Source organism: Pelophylax lessonae (genome assembly GCF_965119305.1).
Source record: "Pelophylax lessonae genome assembly, chromosome: 2".
NCBI lineage: Eukaryota > Metazoa > Chordata > Amphibia > Anura > Ranidae > Pelophylax > Pelophylax lessonae.
Window position 1 is genome coordinate 280955999 of NC_138769.1, and position 26740 is coordinate 280982738.

Below are 26740 nucleotides of genomic sequence, written 5' to 3' on the forward strand. Positions count from 1 at the left end.
GGCCCTCAGGGTCAATCACAGTCTTTGAGCATAGAAACCGTACCCCCTTCTTAACCACTTCCATACAGAGCAGTTAGACACCCTTCCTGCCCAGACCAATTTTCACTGTAACCAAACAAAATTTTTATCATTTTTTTCACACAAATAGAACTTTCTTTTGGTGGTATTTGATCACAACTGGGTTTTTTTTTTCGTTATATATGCAAAAAAAGAGCAAAAATTTTGAAAAAAAAACACTTTTTTTTAGTTTCAATTATAAAATTTTGCAAAAAAATATTTTTTCTTCATACATTTGGGCCAAAATGTATACTGCTACATGTCTCTGGTAAAATTAACCCAAATTAGTGTATATTATTTAGTCTGTGTGAAAGTTATTGAGTCTAGAAGCTATGGTACCAATTACTGAAAATTTATCACACCAGATGTACTGACTGCCTATCTCCTTTCTTGAGGCCCTGAAATGTCAGGACAGTACAAATACCGCCCAAATTACCCCTTTTTGTAAAGTAGACAGTCCAAGGTATTTAGTAAGAGGCATGGTGGGTTTTTTGAAGTTGTAATTTTTTCCCACAATTCTTGGGAAAATGAAGAAAATTTTTTTTTCTTTTTTTCCCACAAAGTTGTCAATTTATAAGCTATTTCTAACACATAGCATGTACACAGCAAAAATTACACCCAAAAATACATTCTGCTACTCCTTCCGAGTATGGTGATACCACATGTGTGAGACTTTTACACAGCCTGGCCACAAAAAGAGACTCCACGTCCAAAAAGCACCTTCATGCTTTTTAGGAGCATAAATACATAAAACTTTCTTACTACCTATCACACTTTTCAAGGCCCTAGAGCACCAATACAATGGAAAAGTCCACAAAATGACCCCATTTTGGAAAGCAAACACTCCAACGTATATTCTATGAGGCATTATGGGTCGTTTTGTCATTTTTTTCCACAAGTTTTTGGAAAATGTGGTAAACAAATGAAAACCTTTTTTTTTTTACACAAAGTTGTCAATTTATAGGATATTTCTAACACATAGCATGTAAATAGCAAAAATTACACCCCAAAATACATTCTGCCACTCCTCCTGAGTATGGCAATACCACATGTGTGAGACTTTTTCACAGCCTAGCCATATAGAAGGGCCTAACATCCAAGGAGCATCATCATCCAAGGAGCATCACATTTGGTGTTTACAAGCTACAATCAGTTGTTTTGCTAGTAAACTGCTTAAAACCCCCAAACATTATATATTTTTTTTTAGCAGAGACCCTAGAGAATAAAATGGAGATTATTGCAATATTTTTATGACACCGTATTTGCGCAGCGGTCTTCCAAACGCAATTTTTTTGGAAAAAATTCACTTTTTTTAATTAAAAAATAAGAAACCAGTAAAGTTAGCCCAATTTTTTCCATAATGTGAAAGATAATGTTACGCCGAGTAAATAGATACCCAACATGTCATGTTGCAAAATTGCACACGCTCACGGAATGGCGACAAACTTTGGTACTTAAAAATCCCCATAGGCGACAATTTAAAAATTTCTACAGGTTACCATCTTTGAGTTACAGAGGAGGTCTAGGGCTCAAATTATTCCCCTTGCTCTAACGATCGCGGCGATACCTCACATGTGTGGTTTGAACACCATTTACATATGTGGGCGGGGTTTCTGTATGCGTTCGCTTCTGCGCGCGAGCTCACGGGGACAGGGCGCTTTAATTTTTTTTTTTACTATTTATTTTATTTATTATTTTTTATTTTTACACCGTGTAAAAAAAAAAAATTGATCATTTTTATTTCTATTAAAAGGAATGTAAACATTCCTCGTAATAGAAATAGGCACGACAGGACCTCTTTTTTGTGAGATCTGGGGTCAAAAAGTCCTCAGATCTCACAAGTACACTAAAAGATAGAAAAAAAAAATTACTATATAAAATGAAAAAAAAAAAAGGACCTTTAAACCGGTTGCTAGGCAACAACATTTTCCGTAGCTCCGGTCCTCCAAGACCATAGAGTCAAGTGAGGGCAAGCTTGCCCTCACTCGACATCCTGTCTGTGAGGATCTGGGACCGGATCGTTTTCCCCGCTGCCGGCGGGGAAAAGGACCGGAACGCGGCGGGAAGGGGGGCGCCTCTTCCGCCATCCCGGAAGGGTGATCCCACGGTGAATCCGCCGCTGGGACCACCCTTATCGGAAAGCCAACCGTCCACCGTTTAAAAAAATACCAGGGTTATGGCAGCTATCTGCTGCCATAACACCGGTATTTAGGTTTAAATGGAGGAAGTATATAAACCTTTTTGGACTTGGACATGGTGGCTGTATGAAGGGTGACAGGTACTCGGGTACTTTGTTGGGCAGGTGACAGGTACTCTGGTACTGATGAGCAGGTGGCAGGTACTCGGGTACTCTGATGGGCAGGTGACAGGCAGGTGATAGGTACTGATGAGTAGTACTGATAGGTGTTACTGTACTGATGGGTACTGATGATCAGTACTGATACGTGATAGGTACTGATGAGTACTGATGAGTAGTGATGGGTACTGATGAGCAGGCGGCAAGTACTCGGGTACTTCAGGCGTCAGGTACTCTGATGAGCAGGTGGAAGGTACTCGGGTACTCTGATGACGGGTACTCCGTTGACAGGTACTCAAAGTACCCGAGTACCTGTCATCAGAGTACCCCAGTACCTGTCATCAGAGTACCCGAGTACCTGTCATCAGAGTACCCGAGTACCCGTCATCAGAGTACCCGAGTACCCGTCATCAGAGTACCCGAGTACCCGTCATCAGAGTACCTGAGTACCCGTCATCAGAGTACCTGAGTACCCATCATCAGAGTACCCGAGTACCTGTCATCAGAGTACCCGAGTACCCATCATCAGAGTACCCGAGTACCCGTCATCAGAGTACCCGAGTACCTGTCATCAGAGTACCCGAGTACCTGTCATCAGAGTACCCGAGTACCTGTCATCAGAGTACCCGAGTACCTGTCACCAGCCCATCAGAGTACCCGAGTACCTGTCATCTGAGTACCTGATGGGCTGGTGACAGGTACTCAGGTACTTTGATGGGCTAGTGACAGGTGCTCTTTATTGGGGGGGGGCAATCAGTGTGTTTGGGGTGCACTGTAATTGGTAACTAGCTGTTACCACACTCTCTTCCTCACACAGGATCAGTGTGTGAGGAGGAGAACACGGTGACAGCTAGTTACCGTGTTCTCTGTTGACATTTGTGACCGGCTGTGATTGGACACAGCGGTCACGTGGTAAAGAGCCAATTTCATTGGCTCTTTACCTAGATCGGGGATCGACTCTGTCCGAGGGATGAGCCTCGTCCCCGATCGCTGCTCTGCGCGCCCCCAGGGGCGCGCATTGCAGAGAGAACGAGCGGCTCGTGCTGGAGCCGCTCATGTGATCGGCTGTGATTGACACAGCCGATCACATGGTAAACAGCCAATTTCTATTGGCTGTTTACCTTGATCAGGGATGGGCTATGTCCGAGGGACGAGCCTCACCCCCGATCGCCGCGCTGCGCGCCCCCGGGGGAGCGCAGTAGAGGGGAGATCCGGGCGACGTCATATGACGGCGGCCCGGATCCTTACAACCACTTTGCCGACGTCATTTTACATGACTCGGTATGGAAGTGGTTAATCAAAATACACACCCCTCTCGAATAAGTGGAGTAAACAGAGTGGAACTGGTGAATAAATACGCTAGGAGCTAGACACGGGGAAGTGGAAGGAGACATATGGGTCTCCTGCAGGCAAACCACATCTGCCTGCAGGCGTTTGATGGTGCGGAGCACCGCCGTCCTCTTTACTGGGTTGCCGAGGCCCCGCACATTCCAGGACATCACACAAATATTATCAGCCATAGTCAAAATGTAGCCATACACGGAGCCTCAGGCAACCCGGCCAGGGAGGCGAAAGAGGGCACCCAGAAAGGGTGAACCCACTACACCCCATCAGCACAGCCCAGCTATATAGAGAGAGCAACAGGAGTAGTCGCCCAGCCCACACAGTACTGGTGCAGCCCCAGCATAGAGAACAGTCAATAGGAACATCCACAGCATAGGGTAAAATAATAGCAGTAGAGCGACAAAGTACATGCAGGAAAAGAAAAAAATCAAACCAAAGTCCAGGACCAGAAAAAAGGCAAAAAGGGGGGAACAAAAAGGCAATACAAGTCTGCCACGTGTGGGGGAAGGGACAAGTCAATAGGGCATGCCCAGTCATGACCAAGGGGGGGAAACCGGAGAGGGACCACCGATGCCAGTGTAGTCTCCTCAAAATTAACAACCATGTGAGAGGTAGCAACCATTAGTGCAGCAGAAGAGCTCCCATCATAACAGGAAAAGTGTGTGTAACATCAAGTGCCAGGTACAACGTGGGTTCAGTTATTCTGACTAAAAAAGGCTTTTTTGACACTTGGAGACCAAAACAGAGTCATTTTGACCAAAAAGATTTTTCAGGCCATTGGTTACGAAATGCAGTTATCTTGTCTAAAACAAGCGTTTTAAGACTCTAAAAGACGAAAATAGTCATTTTGACCAAAAACATTTTTTCAGGCTATTGGTTACCACATGCAGTTATCTCGAAAGCCAAAGAATAAAGGAAAAGCCAAAAGCCTACAGCACCTGGTATTCCCAGCTGATCTCCCATCCAGGTACTAACCAGGCCCGACCCTGCTTAGCTTCCGAGATCAGACAGGGTCGGGCGTGATGTGGCCGTAGGCGATCACCACTGCCACCCTCGACCCCTTTGAACTTTGCCATGGCAAGATGGCACCTCAGGAGAAACAAAAAGAAAGCCAACAAATAAAGGAAAAGCCAAAAACCTACAGCACCTGGTATTCCCAGGCAGTCTCCCATGCAGGTTCTAACCGGGCCAATCGGTTCAACCCGAACATTGGGTGTTCGAAATTCGGCCGAATTCCGAACTTTTTGCAGTAAAAGTTTGGAATTCGGCCACCAGAACCGCCCAAAATGCACTGGTACAGGAACTGGGCTGTAAAAGCCCGTGATTGGCCCAGAAACATCAGCAAAAGCCAATGAGGGGGCAGGAGTCTTCTGGGAACGTGATTGGAGTGACTACGGAGACCAGGTTCCAATCAGAAGTGAATACACCCCACAGTATATAAGATAGCCCCGCCTAACCCCTAGCACAGTGATACAGAGTCTGTTGAAGAGAGTGGAAGCATTTCTCTTACTCCTGCTTTGCTACACTAGGTTTTCTGCATAGGCGAGTGCTTCTAAAGCTCCATATAGCAGAATTGCATTCAGCTTACAGCCAGTCAGTGTAGTTAGAAATACAGCGATTGTGCTGGTTTTTTGAGTTAGAAAAAAAAATAAAAATTAAAGGGACAGTGTCAGTCTTCTGCTGTATGGAGCTGTTCTTTTAGTGTGAGGAAAGGGATATCTAGTGTAGTTAGGAAACTTTGTACCACAGTAGTTAGATGTAATAATCTAGTTTCTGTAGGGAAAGTGAAAGTGAAAGTGTGAGGGTTCTGTGTAGTGAGCACGTTCCACAGTGCTGATATATCTACAGCAGGTATACGTGCTTGCTAGTCAGCAAAATACATTGCCTCAGTGACAACTTAACTCCTGTTCTTGAAAGCGTTATGTTCACTGTGCAAAAGGCTTTGCAAGTGTGCATGACACGCATCTGCTGTGCTGTATTCAGCGACAACTGTGGGTCGCATAGCAGTGTGCGTTTTTCACCGCACAGAGTTGCCAATGCCTCAGTGACAAATATGCCAGGTAGACCAAGAAAAGGCATACGTGGCCCTGCTGCGGAAAGGGGCACAGCTTCTAGGGTGTCTAGAGGCAGGGGTGGACGTGGTGGTCAGTCCTCAGCCAGGCCACCATTTGCATTGTTCTCTGGCAGTGGCCAAGCTATACGTCCACAGTACGTACAGGAGGTGGTGGACTATATTACCAAACCCTCATCATCGGCATCATCTGCAACTACAGTGACCCAGGCAGAGAAAAGTGGTCAGTCTTCTGCAGTTGGCAGAACAAATAGAGATGAGTCCATGTCCACCTCATGTCCTCCCTTAGACCCAACTTCAGACATGGCAGAGGAGTCAGCTGAGCTGTTTGACCACAGTGTCAGCCATCTACTCCAGCCTGATGCTCAGTCCTTTATGGAGTCTGATGTTGGGTCTGAGGTTGAGGAGGAGGCAGAGCAAGCAAGAGGGGAGAGCAGACAGCCCGCTCCATCTAAGGCCGCACCTGTTGTCTCCCGGGCCACGCCTGATGCTCAGTCCTTTATAGAGTCTGATGTTGGGTCTGAGGTTGAGGAGGAGGCAGAGCAAGCAAGAGGGGAGAGCAGACGGCTTGCTCCATCTAAGGCCGCACCTGTTGTCTCCCGGGCCACTATACACACCTCTTCTTGATGGGCCTTTTTTGAGACATCCCATGCAGAACGAACAGTTGCGATCTGCAAGATTTGTCAGAAGGGTATAAAACGTGGCAAAAATGTCAACCACCTGGGTACAAGCTGCCTAAACAGGCATTTGACAACCCACCACTTGGCCTGTTGGCAGGAGCATTTGAAGAACCCACAAAAGGGCCAAAGATCGGTCAGTCGGCCTCCTAGTCCTCCTCGCGCTGCTTCTCGTGCTCCACCTGCACATCAGTCTGTTCCTGGCCCTGCTATAGTCACTCGTCACCTGTTGGCAGCCTCCATTGACAGGGATGATGATATAGCAGGCAGTGTCGCATCTACCTCCAGCACACCACCAGCTGTAACATATAGATGCCAAATTTCGATTCCACACATGCTGGAACGAAAAAAAATGTATACTCCCCGCCACCCACATACCCAGCATCTAAACAGTAGTTTGGCAAAACTACTGGCTCTGCAACTGTTACCATTTAACCTGGTAGAGTCTGCTCCCTTCCGTGACTTTGCAAAATGTGCAGTTCCACAGTGGCAGGTGCCAAGTCGGCATTACTTTGCTCGTAAGGCCCTGCCATCCCTATACCAACATGTGGAAGGCAATGTAGTGTCGTCCCTGGCCACGTCAGTCAGCTGTAAGATACACCTGACGGCTGACACTTGGTCAAGCAAACATGGGCAGGGACGGTACATTTCTGTCACTGCTCATTGGGTGACACTGCTTGCCAGCGGAAGGGATTGTAGCCAGAGCTCGGTGCTGCAGCCAGGTTGCCCCCACGTCTGCAAACAGCTGGTGGTGTCGCTGATCCAGGTAGATCGATCACTTCTACCCCCTTCTGCTCCTCCTCCTACTCATCCTCCTCCATGCCCTCCTCTGCAGAATGGTCCTTTGAATATGATGAGGTACTACGTAAGCGTTCAAAGGGCTATTCTATGTCTCAGGCCAAAAGGTGTCACGCAGTGCCGCAGCTTGTGTGTCTAGGGGACAGGCAGCATACTGCCCCTGAGATTCTTGGGGCTCTGCAGGCACAGGCCCAGAGGTGGTTGACACCACGCCAGCTGCAGCCAGGGATGGTGGTTACCGATAATGGGTTAAACCTCCTGACCGCCCTTCGTCAGGGAAAGTTGACCCATGTGCTATGCCTGGCGCATGTCCTGAATCTCGTGGTACAGCGGTTTTTGAACTCATACCCAGGAATGCAGGATGTGCTAAGGATGGCAAGAAGGGTGTGCAATCACTTCAGGCGGTCGTACAGTGCCACTGCACGTTTGGCCGAAGTGCAGCGCGAGTTTCACCTGCCGGTACACCGCCTCGTCTGTGACATGCCCACCCGCTGGAACTCCACCTTGGCTATGCTGCAGCGCCTGTACATGCAGCAGAGGGCCCTCAATGAATATCTCTGCGAGTACAGCACCAGCACTGGCTCAGCGCGCCTGGGCTTCTTTTCACCACGGCAGTGGCTTTTGATTAAGGATGCATGTGCTGTCCTCTCTGCATTTGAGGAGTCCACAAGGATGGTCAGCCGGGACAGCGCATGCATCAGTGACACCCTATCGGTACTGTTTTTGTTGGAGCACACTCTGCGTGGCATTATGGACAGGGCACTGGAGGCAGAGCAGCAGGAGGAAGAGGAGGACTTCCTTGCCTCTCAAGGCCCCCTTTATCCTGAGAATCCTGACCCCATTATGCCTAGCTCCCAGAGGCCCAAGCAGGATCCAGGGGTGGAAGAGGAGGAAGACGATTCTTCGGGAACTTTTGCAGGCTTTGAGGAGGAGGAGGAGGAAGACATGCGGCAATCTGCAAGGCCTAGTTTGACTCCCTCGATGGTGGAGATGGATTTTGCTGCGTGTTAGTACCAGGTCGCGGTCCTCAGGATCGCCCCACCAGGAGGTGAGCAAGCCAGGGTCCAGTAGCAGATACAGCAGGTCAGGATCAAGCAGAAGCGTAGTCTAGGAATAGCCAAAGGTCGGTAACAAGTAGTTGCAGGTTGGGATTAGGCAAAGCATAGTCGAGGAACAAGCCAAGTGTCGATAATGGATGGTAGCAAAGATACGGAATGCAGCAGGAGAGACAAGCGAGATATCGGCTGTTGAAGGCACAATATTCTGCCAACCAGGAAGTGCAAAGACATGGCTTAAAACAGGAAGTTCATGGGAGGAGCAAAGGGTTCAAAGTTCAAGGCAATAAAGATTCACAGCAGGGTCATTCAAGGATTTGTCCAAGGAGCTGTTCAGCATTCCAGGTGGCTCAGCAAGTAGAGTCATTGGCAGACACACTGTAGGTCCCAGGTTCAAGTCTGGGTCCTGACATTGTGAAAATACACCCGTTAATTATATGCACATTTAAAGAGACAGCACCTTTTTAAAAAAAAAACTATAATCTTGTTCCCAGTGCACTGCATTATGTCCCCATCATACACATTGGCTGTGCAGTTGAAAAAAGTCATTTTTGAAGGTTTGGCATGCTATAATTCTGGTTCTGGACATGCTAAAGAGCTGAAACGTCATAGGTACACCTTTTAGACCCCACAGACACAAAATCCAAAGAAATCTTTTTTTTTTTTCCCAATAATTTTTTCAATAATTGGCTTTCTATCAAAAACGACAAATTTTAAGAACTTTTTTTGTGTTATTAATAGTCCCTGGGGAATGACCCAGAACCCTAGGCACTTTTTAGGGGCATTTATTGGGTTTTAGGGCTTCAAAATTGTGTTTTTTAATTACCGAAGTTCGGGTCCCATTGATTTCAATGAGGTCTTGGAATCTGAACCGAACTTTCGGGTCTTCTGGTCGAACCAAACTTTTCAAAAGTTCGATCATCCCTACTAACCAGGCCCGACCCTGCTTATCTTCCGAGATCAGACGTGATGTGGCCATAGGCGATTATCACTGCCACCCTCGAACCCTTTGAACTTGCCCATGGCAAGATGGCACCTCAGGAGAAACAAAAAGAAAGCCAACGAATAAAGGAAAAGCCAAAAGCCTACAGCACCTGATATTCCCAGGCGGTCTCCCATCCATGTACTAACCAGGCCCGACCCTGCTTAGCTTCCAAGATCAGATGAGATCGGGCGTGTGTTCAGGGTGATGTGGCCGTAGGCGATCACCACTGCCACCCTCGACCCCTTTGAACTTGGCAATGGCAAGATGGCACCTCAGGAGAAACAAAAAGAAAGCCAACGAATAAAGGGAAAGCCAAAATGCTACAGCACCCTGTATTCCCAGGCAGTCTCGCATCCAGGTACAAACCAGGCCCGACCCTGTTTAGCTTCTGAGATCAGATGAGATCGGGCGTGTTAAGGGTGATGTGGCCTTAGGCGATCACTACTACTGCCACCCTCGACTCCTTTGAACTTGGCCATGGCAAGATGGCACCTCAGGAGAAGCAAAAAGAAAGCCAACGAATAAAGGAAAAGCCAAAAGCCTACAGCACCTGATATTCCCAGGCGGTCTCCCATCCATGTACTAACCAGGCCCGACCCTGCTTAGCTTCCAAGATCAGATGAGATCGGGCGTGTGTTCAGGGTGATGTGGCCGTAGGCGATCACCACTGCCACCCTCGACCCCTTTGAACTTGGCAATGGCAAGATGGCACCTCAGGAGAAACAAAAAGAAAGCCAATGAATAAAGGGAAAGCCAAAATGCTACAGCACCCTGTATTCCCAGGCAGTCTCGCATCCAGGTACAAACCAGGCCCGACCCTGTTTAGCTTCTGAGATCAGATGAGATCGGGCGTGTTAAGGGTGATGTGGCCTTAGGCGATCACTACTGCCACCCTCGACTCCTTTGAACTTGGCAATGGCAAGATGGCACCTCAGGAGAAACAAAAAGAAAGCCAACGAATAAAGGGAAAGCCAAAATGCTACAGCACCCTGTATTCCCAGGCAGTCTCGCATCCAGGTACAAACCAGGCCCGACCCTGCTTAGCTTCCAAGATCAGACAAGATGGGGCGCGTTCAGGGTGATGTGGCCGTAGGCTATCACCACTGCCACCCTCGACCCCTTTGAACTTGGCAATGGCAAGATGGCACCTCAGGAGAAACAAAAATAAAGCCAACGAATAAAGGAAAAGCCAAAATCCTACAGCACCTGGTAATCCCAGGCGGTCTCCCATCCAGAAGTAAGTGTTGGCCTGTATAGGCCCCAAAAATAAGCCCACATGGGTTTAACTGACAGCTAAGAACGAAGTATTCTGTGGCTGAAGGTAACTGTCAGGTATACCCATGTGGGCTAATTTCTGTTGCCTTTTATGGCCGACACTTACTTCTGTATCCTGTGAATGCCTAATGTACCTTTAGCCACAGAATACTACGTTCTTAGCAGTCAGGTAAACCCATGTGAGCTAATTTTTGGGGCCTATAGAGGCCAACACTTACTTCTGTATGCTGTGTGAATGCCTAATGTACCTCCAGCCATCAAATACTACATTCTCTGCTGTCAGTTAAACCCATGTGAGCTAATTTTTGGGGCCTAAACAGGCCGACCCTTACTTCTGTATCCTGTGAATGCCTAATGTACCTTTAGCCACAGAATACTACGTTCTTAGCAGTCAGGTAAACCCATGTGAGCTAATTTTTGGGGCCTATAGAGGCCAACACCTACTTCTGTATGGTGTGTGAATGCCTAATGTACCTCTAGCCATCCAATAATACGTTCTTTGCTGTCAGTTAAACCCATGTGAGCTAATTTTTGGGGCCTATACAGGCCGACACTTCTGTATACTGTGAATGCCTAATGTACCTCCAGCCATATAATACAGTACGTTCTTTGCTGTCAGTTAAACCCATGTGAGCTAGTTTTTGGGGCCTATACAGGCTGACACTTACTTCTGTATCCTGTGAATGCCTAATGTACCTTCAGCCACAGAATACTACGATCTTAGCTGTCAGTTAAACCCATGTGTGCTAGTTTTTGGGGACTATACAGGCCGACACTTACATCTGTATCCTGTGAATGCCTAATGTACCTTCAGCCTCCAAATACTACATACTTAGCTGTCAGGTAAACCCATGTGAGCTAATTTTTGGGGCCTATACATTCTGACACTTACTTCTGTATACTGTGTGAATGCCTAATGTACCTTCAGCCACAGAATACTACGTTCTTAGCTGTCAGTAAAACCCGTGTGGGCTAATTTTTGGGGACTATACAGGCCGACAGATACTTCTGTATCCTGTGAATGCCTAAGGTACCTTCAGCCACCAAATACTACATTCTTAACTGTCAGGTAAACCCATGTCAGCTAATTTTTGGGGCCTATACATGCCGACACTTACTTCTGTATACTGTGTGAATGCCTAATGTACCTCTAGCCATCAAATGCTATGTTCTTTGCTGTCAGTTAAACCCATGTGAGCTATTTTTTGGGTCCTATACAGGCCGACACTTACTTCTGTATACTGTGTGAATGCCTAATGTACCTCCAGCCACCAAATACTACGTTCTTAGTTGTCAGGTAAACTGATGTGGGCTAATTTTTGGGGCCTTTTACGGCCGACACTTACTTCTGTATCCCGTGAATGCCTAATGTACCTTCAGCCACAGAATACTACATTCTTAACTATCAATTAAACCCATGTGGGCTAATTTTTGGGGCCTATACAGACACTTACTTCTGTACCTTGTGAATGCCTAATATACCTTCGGCCACCAAATACTACGTTCTTAGCTGTTAGGTAAACCCATGTGGGCTAATTTTTGGGGCCTTTTACGGCCGACACATATTCTTTGCACTGGCACTTTATTTTGCACATATCTTAAAAGTTACCCCACGGTCTGGATACACTGTTGGTTTTACTTTATATATAAAAGGTAGCGCCGTTTCAAAAAGAAACAAAAAACAAACAAAAAGAAAGCCAACGAATAAAGCAAAAGCCAAAAGTCTACAGCACTTGGTATTCCCAGGTGGTCTCCCATCAAGGTACTAACCAGGCCTGACCCTGCTTAGCTTGCGAGATCAGGCGCGTTAAGGGTGATGTGGCCATAGGCAATAATCACTGCCACCATTGACCCCTTTGAACTTGGCCATGGCAAGATGGCACCTCAGGAGAAACATAAAGAAAGCCAACAAATAAAGCAAAAGCCAAAAGTCTACAGCACCTGGTATTCCCAGGTGGTCTCCCATCCAGGTACTAACCAGGACTGACCCTGCTTAGCTTCCGAGATCAGACAAGATGGGGTGTGCTCAGGGTGATGTAGCCATAGGTGATCACCAGTGCCACCCTCGACCCCTTTGAACTTGGCCATGGCAAGATGTCACTTCAGGAGAAACAAAAAGAAAGCCAACGAATAAAGGAAAAGCCAAAAGCCTACAGCACCTGGTATTGCCAGGCAGTCCCCCCTCCAGGTACTAACCAGGCCCAATCCTGCTTAGCTTCCGAGCTCAGACCAGATTGAGCGCATTAAAGGTGATGTGGCCTTAGGTGATCACCACTGCCACCCTCGAACCTTCTGAATTTGGACATGCCAAGATGGCACCTCAGGAGAAACAAAGAGAAAGCCAATGAATAAAGGAAAAGCCTAAAGCCTACAGCACCTGGTATTCCCAGGCTGTAGCGGAATTAACACTGAGAGTGTGGCTTGTGTTGAAAGAATGGCCATAATATTACTGAACAGTGTCCCTGAGGAAATATATAAAGATATATTGCAGATTGCTAGAATATGGCAGCAGTGTTTCATGAACCCCTGCTAGTGGGGTGGGGTTAGTTCTTGGGCGAGTCCTGGAACGTAAATGTATATTGATCCATAGAGGGGTCGGATTTGGAGAAGGAGTACTTGACGTAATTGTCCCATTTCTGTAGAAATGATTTCCGTGAGGATGGGGCTGAAAAATCCGTGTTGAGGCGGTCAATGGAAAGAAGTGTGGAAAGCTCTTATCTGACCCGGAAAACTAAGGGGGGAGTCGTGGAGATCCAATTAGTTAGGATTGTCCTTCTGGCCACCAGTAAACAGGTCAGGATCCACAGACGATGTAGCGAGGCAGGGGTGCTAGACCACTTTTGGAGGCGTTTGTCCCATTAACTGAACAGGAGCAATATAGGGTCTTTGGGTATGTGCCACTTCGTCACTTCCCTGATGAAGGTCAGTACCTGGTCCCAGAATGTCGTGATATAGGGACAGGACCAGAACTTGTGGCAAAGAGAAGGTCGTTCCGCGGAACATAACAGACAATTATGAGCATCCTGAATCGTTTTGTTTAAAATTTTGTAATATAACACGTGAGTATCAACAACAGAAAAGGTACAATTAAATACAGACATTATGCAAATTAGGGCAGGGCGGTCCAGAGTCAAAAGAGCATGGAAACTGATGGGGAATGTGAGAGTGGGGGAGAGTTCTTGGGCGAGTCCTGGAACGTAAATGTATATTGATCCATAGAGGGGTCGGATTTGGAGAAGGAGTACTTGACGTAATTGTCCCATTTCTGTAGAAATGATTTCCGTGAGGATGGGGCTGAAAAATCCGCGTTGAGGCGGTCAATGGAAAGAAGTGTGGAAAGCTCTTATCTGACCCGGGAAACTAAGGGGGGAGTCGTGGAGATCCAATTAGTTAGGATTGTCATTCTGGCCACCAGTAAACAGGTCAGGATCCACAGACGATGTGGCGAGGCAGGGGTGCTAGACCACTTTTGGAGGCGTTTGTCCCATTAACCGAACAGGAGCAATATAGGGTCTTTGGGTATGTGCCACTTCGTCACTCCCTGATGAAGGTCAGTACCTGGTCCCAGAATGTCGTGATATAGGGACAGGACCAGAACTTGTGGCAAAGAGAAGGTCGTTTCGCGGAACATAACGGACAATTATGAGCATCCTGAATCGTTTTGTTTAGAGGTACATTAGGTATTCACACAGTATACAGAAGTAAGTGTCGGCATGTATAGGCCCCAAAAATTAGCTCACATGGGTTTACCTGACAGCTAAGTATGTAGTATTTGGAGGCTGAAGGTACATTAGGCATTCACAGGATACAGAAGTAAGTGTCGGCCTGTATAGTCCCCAAAAATTAGCCCACATGGGTTTAACTGACAGCTAAGAACGTAGTATTCTATGGCTCAAGGTACATTAGGCATTCACAGTATACAGAAGTAAGTGTCGGCCTTTATAGACCCCAAAAATTAGCTCACATAGGTTTAGCTGACAGCAAGGAACGTAGTATTTAAAGGATGGAAGTACATTAGGCATTCACAGGATATAGAAGTAAGTGTCGGCCTGTATAGGCCCCAAAAATTAGCTCACATGGGTTTAACTGACACCAAAGAACATAGTGTATTTGATGGCTGGAGGTACATCAGGCATTGACACTATACAGAAGTAAGTGTCGGCCTGTTTTGGTCCCAAAAATTAGCTCACATAGGTTTAACTGACAGCAAAGAACGTATTATTGGATGGCTAGAGGTACATCAGGCATTCACACAGTATACAGAAGCAAGTGTCGGCCTGTATAGGCCCCAAAAATTTGCTCCCATGGGTTTACCTGACTGCTAAGAATGTAGTATTCTGTGGCTAAAGGTACATTAGGCATTCACAGGATGCAGAAGTAAGTAGAAAATGTTAGGTGCCGACCCTAAATGCCAGTATGCCAAGAAAGGTCCTGCCACATCCCTAAGGACATATGAGAAAAAAGTGTATCAAGTGGTATTGGTGTTCCAATACACAAGACCCTAAATGAGCCCCACAGGGAACTGTGTATTCTGAGGAAACACCCAACCTGGGACTTTGTAGGCAGGAGTTACTTGGCATGAATAGATAAATAAAAGACCAATTTAAAATATAATGATTTTATTAATACATGTGTAAAAAAGACACAGATGCAAAGACATCAAAAGACAGTCAATATAGAAAATATGTAATACATAAAATTATGAACCATATCCTAGAGTAGTGGGGTCACCCAGGTCCAACATGTTTCGCCGACTCTGCAGACTCTGACTTAAAAAGGCTTTTTAGACACTTGGAGACCAAAATAAAGTCATTTTGACCAAAAACTTTTTTCAGGCCATTGGAGCCCAAATGGCCGGTTTTAGACAAATCAAGTCTAAAACCGGCTTTTTAAGGCTCTAAAAGACAAAAATACAGTCATTTTGCCAAACAAATTTCAGACCTTTGGTGACCAAATGCCGTTATTTTGACTAACAAAAGGATTTTAGACACTTGGAGACCAAAACAGAGTCATTTTGACCAAAACATTTTTTTCAGGCCATTGGAGCCAAATGTCTTAAATCTTGTCTAAAACCGGCTTTTTAAGGCTCTAAAAGACAAAAATATTTTGACTAAATTTTTTTTCTGACCTTTGGTGACCAAATGCACTTATTTTGACTAAAAAAGGATTTTAAGACACTTGGAGACCAAAATAGAGTAATTTTGACCGAAAATATCTTTTCAGGCCATTGGAGCCCAAATGGCCAGTTTTAGACAAATCTTGTCTAAACCCGGCTTTTTAAGGCTCTAAAAGACAAAAATACAGTCATTTTGACTAAAAAAATGTTCACACCTTTGGTGACCAATTGCCGTTATTTTGACTAAAAAAGGATTTTTAGACACTTGGAGACCAAAATAGTAATTTTGACCAAAAAAATTTCAGGGCATTGAAGAGCAAAATGCAGTTATCTTGTCTAAAACTGGCTTTTTTAAGACTCTAAAAGACAAAAATACAGTCATTTTGACTAAAAAAGTTTTTCAGACCTTTGGTGACCAAATGCAGTTATTTTGACTAAAAAAAAGGCTTTTTAGACACTTGGAGACCAAAATAGTTATTTTAACCAAAAAAATGTTCAGGCCATTGGAGCCAAATGTCTAAAATCTTGTCTAAAACCGGCTTTTTAAGGCTCTGAAAGACAAAAATTGACAGCTAAGAACGTAGTATTCTGTGGCTGAAGGTACATTAGGCATTTACAGGATAAAGAAGTAAGTGTCGGCCATAAAAGGCCCCAAAAATTAGCCCAAATGGGTTTACCTGACAGCTAAGAACGTAGTATTCTGTGGCTGAAGGTACATTAGGCATTAACAGGATAAAGAAGTAAGTGTCGGCCATAAAAGGAAAGTGCAGGAAGTACCACCACCAAAGGTAAAGGTTGGCCTCTTACCACAATGATTTGACCCCCATGACAGAGATCAAAAACAGCATATTTCAACCTCCACTGGCAAATCCTGCACCGGCTCACTCTCTGATCACATCCACTTCCTCACAGATAGTTATAACATGTAAAGAGGGAAACAACTGCCATAGTGTAGTACCATTAAACAACTTTATTGGACGCAATTCTCAAAGTGGCAACTCACATTTGGCTGTAGTTTGTATGGCGTGTTTAAATCAGGGTGTCCTCGAGGCTCGATTCCTGCTGAAAAAATTCCTGCTCGATTCCTCCGTGGTCTCAGCGTGATGCACCGCAGGCTCCTCCTACGCGTTTCGTCAGAGACTGACGTCGTCAGGGGGTGTGGCCTGCAGTGAACGTCCACAATTTATGCACTGACGGAAATGGATAGGCGGGGCAATAGACAGGTTCCGGATCCCGGAAGAAAGACACTTGCGTGTCTGCGACCGCAACCGGCATTTCACAAGAAGAGACATCCGGACTTAGAATGCGGTTCACGTGCGTACCAACGTCCGGAACCAAACATTAACTGGATGTCACATTAAGAGTCAATCAAGACCAATATTAGCACTCATACAATATTCAGTGCAAAATAAATCTTATGCAGATGGATACAGCATATGTAAGCCCAATTGAGCTAAACACACAAGTATCCATTAGCTTTGCATGATTAGATGGTCACAATGGACCACAGTGGAAACCGGCGCCATCTCTCAGCAGAAATAAAAAAATCGGGAGACTCCGACCACACCGCCAAATACAACACTAATACATAAAAGATATATTAGCAATATTGCCAATCATAAATCTAAAATACATGATCTTAAATAAAAACATATTAAAAAGGCCTCTCAAAAAGAAAATACAGATAAAAACACATGAACTCATTTGTTATAGGCTAAATGGTAACTAGTATACAGGCAATCTACCTTCAAACTATGAATTATGAATTATTGATGAAGGAATTGATGTCCCAATCAATATTGAGCCCGTGAGGGGCATAGGATTTGAGGCGGTAAATCCAACTGGTCTCCAACTGGGAGACCCCTCTCGTCAGATTGCTACCCCTCCAATTACCCGGGAATTTATCAATCCCCATAAAAATAGTGCCACTAGGATCTTTATTATGGCAGAGAGCATAGTGCCTCGACACGCTATGTTTAGGGAAAGCTTTTATAATATTAGCCACATGCTCGTTTAACCGTACATGCAGCTTGCGTATCGTGCGGCCCACGTATTCCAAACCACATGGGCAACGCAAAAGATACACGACATAGCGTGTAGAGCATGTAATGAATGGGCCAGGAGAAACAAAAAGAAAGCCAACGAATAAAGGAAAAGCCAAAAGCCTACAGCACCTGGTATTCCCAGGTGGTCTCCCATCCAGGTACTAACCAGGCCGGCCCTGCTTAGCTTCCGAGATGAGGCGCATTCAAGGTGAGACAGAAATACAGTCATTTTGACCACAAAAACATACATTAGGCATTCACACAGTATACAGAAGTAAGTGTCGGACTGTATAGGCCCCAAAAATTAGCTCACATGGGTTTAACTGACAGCAAAGAATGTAGTGTATTTGATGGCTGGTGGTACATTAGGCATTCACAGTAGACAGAAGTAAGTGTCGGCCTGTATAGGCCCCAAATATTAGCTCACATGGGTTTAACTGACAGCACAGAACGTAGTATTTGATGGCTGGAGGTACATTAGGCTTTCACAGGATACAGAAGTAAGTGTCAGCCTGTATAGGCCCCAAAACCTAGCTCACATGGGTTTAACTGACAGCAAATAACATAGTGTATTTGATGGCTGAAGGTACATTAGGCATTCACAGTATACAGAAGTAAGTGTCGGACTGTATAGGCCCCAAAAATTAGCTCACATGGGTTTAACTGACAGCAAAGAACGTAGTGTATTTGATGGCTGGAGGTACATTAGGCATTCACAGTAGAGTGAAGTAAGTGTCGGCCTGTATAGGCCCCAAACATTAGCTCACATGGGTTTAACTGACAGCACAGAACGTAGTATTTGATGGCTGGAGGTACATTAGTCTTTCACAGGATACAGAAGTAAGGGTCAGCCTGTATAGGCCCCAAAACTTAGCTTGCATGGGTTTAACTGACAGCAAAGAACATAGTGTATTTGGTGGCTGAAGGTACATTAGGCATTCACAGTATACAGAAGTAAGTGTCGGCCTGTTTAGGCCCCAAAAAATAGCTCACATGGGTTTTACTGACAGCAAAGAACTTAGTATTTGATGGCTAGAGGTAAATTAGGCATTCACACAGGAGAAACAAAAAGAAAGCCAACAAATAACCTGAGGTGCCATCTTGCCATGGCCAAGTTCAAAGGGGTCGAGGGTGGCAGTGTTGATCGCCTATGGCCACATCACCCTGAACGCGCCGAATCTCGTCTGATCTCAGAAGCTAAGCAGGGTCGGGCCTGGTTAGTACCTGGATGGGAGACCGCCTGTGTAGCGGAGCAGTAGTTTAAACTACATTGGCTCTGCTGGTAGATAGGAAAACAGGTAATAATCCATCTAGGCAGGTACAGCATGCAACAATCCAGGTAGCGTTATACAATCCTTCCCTCCCAAGAACTAAACGACACATAGGCTCGGAGTCATCTCAGAATGCCTTGTTTATTGAAAACATAAGAGATCTACACTCTGCCAAAACCCCCTCCCTCTTCGAGTCATTCCACACAAACACACATCCCATAATATGCTTACAAAAAAACAAAGAGGAGAAGCGCTCTAAGTGCAGACAGTTTATTCATACATATAAGACAATGTGTGTGGTAACTCACAAGACATGAATGAAGGTCAGGCTGTGTGACACCATTAGATCTTAGGACATCCTCTGGGGGGAGGGGGGTTGTAACATCCACTCCAAGGCGCCGTCCATAGCTGAGTCAATGTTGATGGGAGGAAAGAAAGCCGGCTGCCTCCCGCCTCAGTGTACTGTGTGTGGTCAGATGGAGATGACCGGCGGCTGCAAAGTTCCGTAGGAGGATGTTAGGGCCAGTCAGGTAGGAGTCACCCCCAGATCGCTTGAAGGTAGCGAAGAAATATCCTTCCCTGTTATGATCAATGAACTTGAGACGGCTCCCCTTACATTATCCCTCCTCCCTGTGTCTTTTTTAGAGGGGAGCCCACTGACCAAAATCAGAAAGAAAAAAAGAAAAATATTAGACGAGGATGTAGAGGAGGTAAGCGAACTACCAAAAACAAACACCAAACAGCGGAGACTATAAAGATTTTTAACTTGTCCTCTGTTCCATTAAATCAAGATGACCTATCTCTCCTACACAAAGGCTTAAGTTTTGCTCCCACCTCTTTTCCCAACTCTTTTCAATTATTTCAAGACCTGAACAAATTCATACGGAATCTCACATTAAAACGTTATTTTAATATAAAGTCCAAACAAGCTGACAATACCCCCCTCGTGGATAAAGCGGAAAGTAATGTATTTACTTCCATAGAGGAAGCCATCCCTGGAAGTCCTTTTAGCACTTATGATCCGGGTGAGAGTGAAGATTTGGATCCGGATATGTTGTTATTCACACAGCATCTCCCAGAATCGCCACGCTTTGTCCATACTGACCTACGTCCTAAATCTGTTTTTTACCCTACCCGCTCAAAAGGCCCATATCTAGAGTCTTTTTATAGGACGGTTTTTGCTGACCTTCAAGCCATGTGTACAGATACGTCCAAACACATCAAATACTCCCATTCCAATCTGAATCATGGTGAATCTCAGGCTCTTAAGCGATTATCTGACAATCCCGATCTTATTATAAGATCCGCGGACAAAGGAGGTGGTATTGTTCTATTAAACAAGACCGATTACATCAACGAAGCCTGTCGATTATTAAATGACAACAAAACATACACGAGACTCCATAAAGACCCACTACCAGCGTATTAAATTGAGGTTGAACAATTGGTACAATCGGCGTTACTGAATAAAGTGATAAATAAAGATGAGGCAGCTTTCCTAAAAAAGGACCATTATAACACCCCTTACTTTTATCACTTACCAAAGGTCCACAAAGACCCTTTACATCCTCCAGGTAGACCCATTGTAGCAGCAATGGACAGTGTGACCAGTGGTCTCTCACAGTTCATTGACGTCTTCCTGCAACCTTTAGCCCAAAGCCTGCAATCATATATACGCGATTCAGGTCACTTATTAGAACAAATCATTCCGTATAGATGGGAAAATAGTTACATCTGGCTATCGTTGGACGTCAGTTCGTTATATACCTCCATTCCCCACAATATAGGCTTACAAGCCATACAACATTTTCTCCTTCAAGACTCCTCCTTACACCATGATCAAGTGTCTTTTATCTTGGAAGCAACACAATTTTGTTTAACTCACAATTATTTTCAGTTTGAGGACACTTTTTATTTACAGATAAATGGGACAGCCATGGGAGCTAATTTTGCTCCGTCCTATGCAAATCTGACCATGGGTTTCTGGGAGTCTAGATACATCTGGCGGAATAACCCTTTTGCCCAGCACATTGTTTTCTTTGGGCGGTACATAGACGATATTATCGTCATTTGGGACGGCTCCGCCTCCCAAATCGACGATTTTGTCACCCACTGCAATAATAACACCCTAGGCCTTTCCTTTACCTCAGTCTCACATCCAGACTATATGCCGTTTCTAGATTTGGAACTTGGACATGAGTCACATCACATATATGCCAAAAACTACAATAAACCTACCTGTGGAAACTCCTATCTTCATTACAATAGTTGCCATCACCCCCAATGGACAAATAATATACCTAAAGGTCAGTTCTGTCGGTTGAGACAGAACTGTACTAGGGACCTTGATTATGTAGCCCAAAGCGAACATCTAAAGAAAAAATTTTCTGAAAAAGGCTATCCCGACGATTTGGTCAATTTAGCTTATGAAGCTTATCTTCCAGGGAAACTCCCCAGTTCCAAAGCCAGAGATGAACATCATCCGGTTCGATTTATCACTAGGTTTCATTGCCATTATAAAAAAATGGAAAAAATTCTATCCAAACATTGGGGTATTTTAAAACAGGACCCCCATCTTAATTCTGTCATCTTAGAGAAACCAAAAGTGACATACAGGAGGGCCACTACTTTAAAAAACAAGATTGCGCCAAGCAAATTGAAAAACATCAAGGCTACCAATCACTTGCCCTGGATGATCCCGCTGAAAGGCATGTTCACATGTAAGAAAAAATTATGCAAAATGTGCACCTTTGTGAGACATGGCCAAAAAGACTTTACACATAATGGTAAAACTTACGTCTTAGATAATTTTTACAACTGCTCTACTGAGTATGTTGTCTATTGTTTAATATGCCCGTGTCAGTTTCTTTATGTGGGTCGTACCATCAGACCAGTAAGGCAACGGTTTGGGAAACACCGCCGTCTCATTGAAGGTGGGAGTGACCTTCATAGTGTCCCGCGACACTTTTTAGAAGTCCATGGAAAATCGACTGAGGGATTAAAAATTTGGGTCATTGAATCCATCTCGAAAGATTTACCAGAAGGAGAACGTTTTTCCAAATTATGCATGCGTGAAACCTTTTGGATATACACATTAGATGTTCTCGCCCCTCGAGGATTGAACGAGGAACTAGAAGTACATACCATTCTATAATTGAGGTTTCTTTCCTCCCTCTTCTCCTTCGTTCCAACTAATACAATGGTTTCTTTTTATCCCTTTTTAATGACCTTATATATATACATTTTACATCTTGACATATGAATTTGTTAACAATCACATGCAGGCTTGGGCCCCTTGTGTGATATGTCGCCTTTACTAGCAGTTATTTTTTCCTTTTATTCATCTATATGTATTTTTTATTTGAGTTTTCAATACACCTTCTAAATCAGACAGTTTTTATATATATATATTTTTATATAAACATATTTTTATATACATTACATTCAGGGGTTTTTATAGATAATTTTTAATAGTAGTTGTGTATTGTGCTGCTTGATGCATGTTCTATCATGTCGCAATATTTTATTATGGTACATTATGTTTTCCTGGACCACTAGTTCTAAATATACCAACATTATAAGTTTTCTTCCCCTTCCCCCTTCCACATACCTGGGGTCCATAGGTTTAGATTGTATTTTATTTTATTTTATCTATGTTTATGATTTTTTATGTACACTTGTCCAACTTCGATTATTACCATTAATTATCACCTATTATCCATTATAGCATATATCTGAGTCTTATGAGAAATTATTGCTTTAGCCCCATACATGTGAATTTGTGGCCAGCCAGCCGAGTACAATCCACCTTTGATGTATGTTTTTAATGCCGTGCAATCATGTATAACTGATTTTAAAGTTGCTGTTTTTCAACGAACTGGTTGCTTCTAGCTCTGGTTCCAAATCCTTTTTGTTCCGAGGTACTCCCCCTCCCCTTTTTTTCCAGCTGTGGTGAATCACTAATCAATTGAGCTATATATAAACTTTGTAGAGTCAACGGCGCTCCAGCACCTGAAGAAAGAGCGCGCCGGGTATACTGACCCCGCGCATGCTCAGAAACGCGTCGTGCTTGCCGTTCTATTGCTGTTTGATCACACCACCCCTGGTGACGGGAGAGCGTCCATCCTCCTACGGAACTTTGCAGCCGCCGGTCATCTCCATCTGACCACACACCGTACACTGAGGCGGGAGGCAGCCGGCTTTCTTTCCTCCCATCAACATTGACTCAGCTACGGACGGCGCCTTGGAGTGGATGTTACAACCCCCCTCCCCCAGAGGATGTCCTAAGATCTAATGGTGTCACACAGCCTGACCTTCATTCATGTCTTGTGAGTTACCACACACATTGTCTTATATGTATGAATAAACTGTCTGCACTTAGAGCGCTTCTCCTCTTTGTTTTTTTGCTTATACAGAATCTCCTCTTGGTCTGTGGAAGAGCGGCTCAGTGCATATGGACTATCCCCTTTGGTCTACATGTTGATCTCATACTATACAGTAATTTTATCTTATTAGTTTTATCTACTGCTTAGTCCTTTGTTAGCCTTTTTGTCCCTTTCCCCCCCCCTTCCCCCCTCTCCCCCCTCCCTGCTTTGCATTTGATTCACCATACACATCTTCTGTGTCGGAGGTTTTTTAGCGCTCTGGTCATATATATACATAATATGCTTACAGGGCAGACAGGAACAATAGGACAATGGAATGCAGATATTCACAATAACCAACCCCACCCCACTAGCAGGGGTCTATGAAACACTGCTGCCATATTCTAGCAATCTGCAATATATCTTTATATATTTCCTCAGGGACACTGTTCAGTAATATTATGGTCATTCTTTCAACACAAGCCACACTCTCAGTGTCCATTCCGCTAAAGCCTGGGAATACCAGGTGCTGTAGGCTTTTGGCTTTTCCTTTATTCGTTGGCTTTCTTTTTGAGAAGTTTGTGTTGGCCTGTATAGGCCCCAAAAAATAGCTCACATGGGTTTAACTGACAGCAAAGAACGTAGTATTTGATGGCAAGAGGTACAGTAGGCATTCACACAGTATACAGAAGTAGGTGTCGGCATGTATAGGCCCCAAAAATTAGCTCAAATGGGTTTACCCGACAGTTAAGAATGTAGTATTTGGTGGCTGAAGGTACATTAGGCATTCACAGGATACAGAAGTAAGTGTCGGACTGTTTAGGCCCCAAAAATTAGCTAACATGGGTTTAACTGACAGCAAAGAATGTAGTATTGGATGGCTAGAGGTACAGCAGGCATTCACACAGTATACAGAAGTAAGTGTCGGCCTCTATAGCCCCCAAAAATTAGCTCACATGTGTTTACCTGACTTCTAAGAATGTAGTATTCTGTGGCTAAAGGTACATTAGGCATTCACAGGATACAGAAGTAAGTGTCAGCCATAAAAGGCCCCAGAAATGAGCCCACATGGGTTTACCTGACACTTACCTTCAGTCACAGAATACTACGTTCTTAGTTAAACCCATGTGGGCTAATTTTTGGGGCCTATACAGGCCGACACTTACTTCTGTACCCTGTGAATGCCTAATGTACCGTCAGCCACCAAATACTACGTTCCTAGCTGTCAGGCTAATTTTTGGGGACTTTTATGGCCGACACTTATTTCTGTATCCTGTGAATGCCTAATGTACCTTCAGCTACAGAATGCTAAATACATTCATTTTGACAAAAAAATTTCAGACAATTGGAGACCAAGTGCAGTGTCTAAAACCGCCTTTTTAAGACTCTAAAAGACATAAATACAGTCATTTTTGACTAAAAAAGTTTGTCAGACCTTTGGTGACCAAATGCAGTTATTTTGGCTAAAAAAAGCTTTCTAGACACCTGGAGACCAAAAAAGAGTCATTTTGACCAAAGAAATTTTTTCAGGCCATTGGAGCCCAAATGTCTAAAATCTTGTCTAAAACCGGCTTTTTAGGGCTCTAAAAGAAAAATATAGTCATTTTGACTAAATTTTTTTCAGACCTTTGGTTACCAAATGCAGTTATTTTGACTAAAAAGGCTTTTTAGACACTTGGAGACCAAAATAGAGTCATTTTGACCAAAAACTTTTTTTCAGGCCATTGGAGCCCAAATGGCCGGATTTAGACAAATCTGGTCTAAAACCGGCTTTTTAAGACACTAAAAGACAAAAATACATTCATTTTGACTAATTTTTTTTCAGACCTTCGGTGACCAAATGCAGTTATTTATATTAAAAAAAAAGATTTTTAGACACTTGGAGACCAAAATAGACTCATTTTAACCAAAAAAAATGTTCATGCCATTGGAGCCCAAATGTCTAAAATCTTGTCTAAAACCGACTTTTTAAGGCACTAAAAGACAAAAATATAGTCAATTTGAATACATTTTTTTTCAGACCTTTGGTGACCAAATGCAGTTATTTTGACTAGAAAAAGGCTTTTTAGACACTTGGAGACCAAAATAGAGTCATTTTGACCAAAAAACTTTTTTTCAGGCCATTGGAGCCAAATGTCTAAAATCTTGTCTAAAACCGGCTTTTTAAGGCTCTAAAAGACAAAAATATAGTAATTTAGACTAAAAAAACAATTTCAGACCTTTGGTGACCAAATGCAGTTATTTTGACTACAAAAGGAGACCAAAATAGAGTAATTTTGAGCAAAATTTTTTTTCAGGCCAAAATTTTTTTTCAGGCCATTTTTTTTCCAGACCATTTTGACCAAAATTTTTTTTCAGGCTATTGGAGCCCAAATAGCCAGTTTTAGACAAATCTCTAAGGCTCTAAAAGACAAAAATACATTCATTTTGACTAAATTTTTTTCAGACCTTTGGGGACCAAATGCAGTTATTTTGACTAAAAAAGGCTTTTTAGACACTTGGAGACCAGAATAGAGTCATTTTGACCAAAAAATATTTTTCAGGCCATTGGAGCCCAAATGGCTGGTTTTAGACAAATCTTGTCTTAAACCGGCTTTTTAAAGCTCTAAAAGACAAAAATACATTCATTTAGACTTAAGTTTTTTTTCAGACCTTTGGGGACCAAATGCAGTTATTTTGACTAAAAAAGGCTTTTTAGACACTTGGAGACCAGAATAGAGTCATGACCAAAAAATGTTTTTCAGGCCATTGGAGCCAAATGTCTAAAATCTTGTCTAAAACCAGCTTTTTAATGCTCTAAAAGACAAAAATATAGTTATTTGGACTAAAAAAATTCAGACCTTTGGTGACCAAATGCAGTTATTTTGACCACAAAAGGAGACCAAAATAGAGTCATTTTGACCAAAATTTTTTTTCAGGCCATTTTTTTTCCAGACCATTTTGACCAAAAATTTTTTTCAGGCGATTGGAGCCCAAATAGCCAGTTTTAGACAAATCTCTAAGGCTCTAAAAGACAAAAATACATTCATTTTGACTAAATTTATTTTTCAGACCTTTGGTGACCAAATGCAGTTATTTATACTAAAAAGGGCTCTTTAGACACTTGGAGACCAAAATAGAGTCATTTTGACCAAAAAGATTTTCAAGCCATTGGAGCCAAAATGTCTAAAATCTTGTCTAAAACCGGCTTTTTAAAGCACTAAAAGACAAAAATACAGTCAATTTGAATACATTTTTTTCAGACCTTTGGTGACCAAATGCATTTTGACTAGAAAAAGGCTTTTTAAACACTTGGAGACCAAAATAGAGTCATTTTGACCCAAAAACTTTTTTCGGGCTATTGGAGCTCTATTTTGCTCTCCAAGTGTCTAAAAAGCCTTTTAGAG